General features: G+C 63.6%; 1 non-coding gene across 1 annotated transcript; it reads left to right on the top strand.

The window, feature by feature from the left end:
• The first annotated feature begins 3,673 nt into the window (after positions 1-3,673).
• LOC142006714 (5S ribosomal RNA) lies at positions 3,674-3,792 on the top strand. The gene has a single exon (XR_012643759.1). It is a non-coding gene; the product is annotated as a 5S ribosomal RNA (ribosomal RNA).
• The last annotated feature ends 1,208 nt before the right edge of the window (positions 3,793-5,000 follow it).

Here is a 5,000-nt window from a genome sequence, read left to right as displayed (position 1 = left end):
TCGGACCGCCGACCCGCCCCGTCAAGGACGCAGCGCACGAGGGGGCCGTGGGACGGGCCCGCGCCCGTTGCCCGACGAGCCCCCGTGGGGTGGAAGGGGTCCCCCCCCTGCCGGGGAACGTCCCTCCAAGCACGGGTGCGGAAGAGAAGGAGGAGCAGGGTCCCAGGTCCGCCTGAACACCGGCGCGATCCCTGCCCGCCGCGGGAAGGGTGCCGGCCCGCGAAGGGCCCTCTCCGTCTCGTCCGCGAGCGCCCCATCGATCGGAAGGAGGAGCGGGGCCTCGCTCCCGGCGGCCGTCCCCGCGGACGTGCGCCGAGCCTCCCTCGAGAGCCCCCTCTCCGGAGGATCGGGCCCGAGACGACACCCCGAACCGCCGCAGACGTCCCCGCAGACGTCCGCCCGGGTCCCTCGTCCGAGTCCCCGGGAAGGGCCTTCACACGACGGTCGGTCTCTCTCACGTGTACGTCTCTAAAGGCTGGAGCCAGACAAGCCTTCTCTTACTATTCTCCCGGTACCTGTCGTAACCTTATACGTGAAAAGTCCCCCAGCGGCAACAGGCGGGAACGACTCACAAAAGCGGCCGACCGCCTGGAACTCTAGGTCGGCTGCACGGGTCAAATTCAACCCCATTCGGACTTCCAGAGCTCAGCCGGCCACCAGGTCAACCTCGCTGAAAGCGCCAGAGGTTGACCTGGTGTCCGGGGACCGAATCGGACACCAGGTCAACCTCCGCTAAAGCGGCCGGGGTTGACCTGTTGTCCCTGCCGGACTTAGAAAATTTTTCTCTGCCGCCTGGGACCGGGGTTGACCTGTTGTCCCTGCCGGACTTAGAAATTTTTTCTCTCCAGCCTGGGACCGGGGTTGACCTGTTGTCCCTGCCGGACTTAGAAAATTTTTCTCTCCCGCCCGGGACCGGGGTTGACCTGTTGTCCCTGCCGGACTTAGAAATTTTTTCTCTGCCGCCCGGGACCGGGGTTGACCTGTTGTCCCTGCCGGACTTAGAAAATTTTTCTCTCCCGCCTGGGACCGGGGTTGACCTGTTGTCCCTGCCGGACTTAGAAAATTTTTCTCTGCCGCCTGGGACCGGGGTTGACCTGTTGTCCCTGCCGGACTTAGAAAATTTTTCTCTGCCGCCTGGGACCGGGGTTGACCTGTTGTCCCTGCCGGACTTAGAAAATTTTTCTCTCCCGCCTGGGACCGGGGTTGACCTGTTGTCCCTGCCGGACTTAGAAATTTTTTATCTGCCGCCTGGGACCGGGGTTGACCTGTTGTCCCTGCCGGACTTAGAAAATTTTTCTCTGCCGCCTGGGACCGGGGTTGACCTGTTGTCCCTGCCGGACTTAGAAAATTTTTCTCTCCCGCCTGGGACCGGGGTTGACCTGTTGTCCCTGCCGGACTTAGAAATTTTTTCTCTGCCGCCTGGGACCGGGGTTGACCTGTTGTCCCTGCCGGACTTAGAAAATTTTTCTCTCCCGCTCGGAACCGGGGTTGACCTGTTGTCCCTGCCGGACTTAGAAAATTTTTCTCTGCCGCCTGGGACCGGGGTTGACCTGTTGTCCCTGCCGGACTTAGAAAATTTTTCTCTCCCGCCTGGGACCGGGGTTGACCTGTTGTCCCTGCCGGACTTAGAAATTTTTTCTCTGCCGCCTGGGACCGGGGTTGACCTGTTGTCCCTGCCGGACTTAGAAAATTTTTCTCTCCCGCCTGGGACCGGGGTTGACCTGTTGTCCCTGCCGGACTTAGAAATTTTTTCTCTGCCGCCTGGGACCGGGGTTGACCTGTTGTCCCTGCCGGACTTAGAAATTTTTTCTCTCCAGCCTGGGACCGGGGTTGACCTGTTGTCCCTGCCGGACTTAGAAATTTTTTCTCTCCCGCCCGGTACCGGGGTTGACCTGTTGTCCCTGCCGGACTTTGAAATTTTTTCTCTGCCGCCTGGGACCGGGGTTGACCTGTTGTCCCTGCCGGACTTAGAAAATTTTTCTCTCCCGCTCGGAACCGGGGTTGACCTGTTGTCCCTGCCGGACTTTGAAAATTTTTCTCTCCCGCCTGGGACCGGGGTTGACCTGTTGTCCCTGCCGGACTTGGAGCCCGAGGAGGGGATCGGCCACCAGGTCAACCTCTGCTAAAGCGCCCGAGGTTGACCTGGTGCCCGGGGAGCGAATCTGACACCAGGTCAACCTCTGCTAAAGCGCCCGAGGTTGACCTGGTGCCCGGGGAGCGAATCGGACACCAGGTCAACCTCTGCTACGGCGGCCGGGGTTGACCTGCTGTCCCTGCCGGACTTAGAAAATTTTTCTCTCCCCGCCCGGAACCGGGGTTGACCTGTTGTCCCTGCCGGACTTGGAGCCCGAGGAGGGGATCGGCCACCAGGTCAACCTCCGCTGAAAGCGGCCACGGTTTACCTGGTGCCCGGGGAGCGAATCGGACACCAGGTCAACCTCCGCTAAAGCGGCCGGGGTTGACCTGCTGTCCCTGCCGGACTTGGAGCCCGAGGAGGGGATCGGCCACCAGGTCAACCTCCGCTGAAAGCGGCCACGGTTTACCTGGTGCCCGGGGAGCGAATCGGACACCAGGTCAACCTCTGCTAAAGCGCCCGAGGTTGACCTGGTGCCCGGGGAGCGAATCTGACACCAGGTCAACCTCCGCTAAGGCGCCCGAGGTTGACCTGGTGCCCGGGGAGCGAATCGGACACCAGGTCAACCTCCGCTAAAGCGCCCGAGGTTGACCTGGTGCCCGGGGAGCGAATCGGACACCAGGTCAACCTCTGCTACGGCGGCCGGGGTTGACCTGCTGTCCCTGCCGGACTTAGAAAATTTTTCTCTCCCCGCCCGGAACCGGGGTAGACCTGTTGTCCCTGCCGGACTTGGAGCCCGAGGAGGGGATCGGCCACCAGGTCAACCTCCGCTGAAAGCGGCCACGGTTTACCTGGTGCCCGGGGACCGAATCGGACACCAGGTCAACCTCTGCTAAAGCGGCCGGGGTTGACCTGCTGTCCCTGCCGGACTTGGAGCCCGAGGAGGGGATCGGCCACCAGGTCAACCTCCGCTGAAAGCGGCCACGGTTTACCTGGTGCCCGGGGAGCGAATCGGACACCAGGTCAACCTCTGCTAAAGCGCCCGAGGTTGACCTGGTGCCCGGGGAGCGAATCGGACACCAGGTCAACCTCTGCTAAAGCGCCCGAGGTTGACCTGGTGCCCGGGGAGCGAATCGGACACCAGGTCAACCTCCGCTAAAGCGCCCGAGGTTGACCTGGTGCCCGGGGAGCGAATCGGACACCAGGTCAACCTCCGCTAAAGCGCCCGAGGTTGACCTGGTGCCCGGGGAGCGAATCGGACACCAGGTCAACCTTCCGCTGAAGCGGCCGGGGTTGACCTGCTGTCCCTGCCGGACTTGGAAAATTTCTCTCCCCGCCTCGGACCGGGGTTGACCTGCTGTCCCTACCGGACTTAGAACATTTTTCTCTCCCCGCCCCGGCCCGGGGGTTAACCTCGGGGCGCACAGCTTCCCGGGTCTGACGTGCACGTCCTGTCACCTCCCGGGCCCGGCGTCCTCGTCCTCCCTTCCCCTTGGGCCGGCTCGGAGGAAGTTTTCCCTCGGCCCGGCCTCCGGGTTAATTGTTTGGGCCCGGCTGACTGAGGCCAGGCTGCTGACGCTAAAGCCCGGGGAGGCGGGGGCCTACGGCCATACCGGACCGAATGCCCCCGATCTCGTCCGATCTCGGAAGGTAAACCGTCCCGGGCCTGGCTAGTACCTGGATGGGTGACCGCCTGGGAATCCCAGGTGCCGTAGGCAGCTTTTGGCCCCAGCGGGGGTAGAGCGGGGCGTGTGTCTGCCGTGCGGGAGCAGGGAAGCCGTGAGGCCAAGGCGGCGCGACGGTCCTGGGGGGCGCTGAGGCCTTTCCCTCTGCCTGCCTGCGTGTCGGGGGCGGGGGGGCGGGCGAGGAAGCTTAGGCCCTCACCCGGTGCGGTGCGATGGCTTGGGTCGGGTCGGGGAGAGGGAAGAAAGCGTGTGTGGAGCGTTGGTGGGGCAGGTGTGTGTGTGGGAGTGCTGGGTGGGGCAGGCCGTTGAGGCGGTGGCGGTGGTGGTGTTTTTGGTGGGAGTGAGTTGGGGTCAGGTGGGTGTGGGGTCCCCCCCGGGGGGTGGATGGTCTGAGGGTTAAGGCTTGGAACGTGCGTCTTGGGGGACCGTGGGTGGAGGTTGTTGAGAGCGGGGAAGGCCCTGGGTCTCGGTTGTGGACTATTAAGCCCGGTGGAGGGGGACCGTGGGTGGAGGTTGTTGAGAGCGGGGAAGGCCCTGGGTCTCGGTTGTGGACTATTAAGCCCGGTGGAGGGGGACCGTGGGTGGAGGTTGTTGAGAGCGGGGAAGGCCCTGGGTCTCGGTTGTGGACTATTAAGCCCGGTGGAGGGGGACCGTGGGGGGAGGTTGTTGAGAGCGGGGAAGGCCCTGTGTCTCGGTTGTGGACTATTAAGCCCGGTGGAGGGGGACCGTGGGTGGAGGTTGTTGAGAGCGGGGAAGGCCCTGGGTCCCGGTTGTGGACTATTAAGCCCGGTGGAGGGGGACCGTGGGTGGAGGTTGTTGAGAGCGGGGAAGGCCCTGGGTCCCGGTTGTGGACTATTAAGCCCGGTGGAGGGGGACCGTGGGTGGAGGTTGTTGAGAGCGGGGAAGGCCCTGGGTCCCGGTTGTGGACTATTAAGCCCGGTGGAGGGGGACCGTGGGTGGAGGTTGTTGAGAGCGGGGAAGGCCCTGGGTCCCGGTTGTGGACTATTAAGCCCGGTGGAGGGGGACCGTGGGTGGAGGTTGTTGAGAGCGGGGAAGGCCCTGGGTCCCGGTTGTGGACTATTAAGCCCGGTGGAGGTGTTGCGTACGGTGGATGTAAGGGGGAGGGCGTATGAAGTGACCGAGGAGTGGGCAAGGAAACGGGGGGAAAAATTTGGAGGCGAAGGCGGCCGAAAAAGGGTGCGGTTGACCTGGTGCCCGGGGAGCGAATGGGCCACCAGGTC

This window comes from Carettochelys insculpta, unplaced genomic scaffold, assembly GCF_033958435.1.
Source record: "Carettochelys insculpta isolate YL-2023 unplaced genomic scaffold, ASM3395843v1 scaffold_0113, whole genome shotgun sequence".
NCBI lineage: Eukaryota > Metazoa > Chordata > Testudines > Carettochelyidae > Carettochelys > Carettochelys insculpta.
This window is presented reverse-complemented; position numbering and strand designations above follow the sequence as displayed.